Genomic DNA, 459 nt, shown 5'->3' on the forward strand with positions numbered 1-459 from the left:
AGGAAGCAGTATAAATATGTAACCCAGGGACCCTGAGATGAGCTCAGTCCAGATCGTGACCAGGCATTTATTTTATAATGTGCAGCCTTTAGTGTTGTCATCACAGAGACGAATTAGCCCTGACGTCCATCCAGTGCTATGAGAGTGCATGGATCACATTGTCTCACTCAGAACGACCTGTGGCCAGTCATGCCAGTAGAAGGCTAGACCTTTGCAGCTTATTTTATAACACTAGTACTTTGAATTCCCTTTAAGAAATGAACCCAGAGGCTCGCCTGGTAGTATTTTCTTGTTATATACTGGTAGAAATACGAGGGTTGTGCTTGGGTGATGCACACAATCTCAACTTGTAAAGTATTCAATGTAACGATTGCTCTGGTTTTGCGCTGGATGTAATAATAATAATAATAATAATAATAATAATAATAATATAATAATAATAATAATAATAATTACGTC

The sequence above is a fragment of the Polyodon spathula genome, chromosome 22, assembly GCF_017654505.1.
Source record: "Polyodon spathula isolate WHYD16114869_AA chromosome 22, ASM1765450v1, whole genome shotgun sequence".
Lineage (NCBI taxonomy): Eukaryota > Metazoa > Chordata > Actinopteri > Acipenseriformes > Polyodontidae > Polyodon > Polyodon spathula.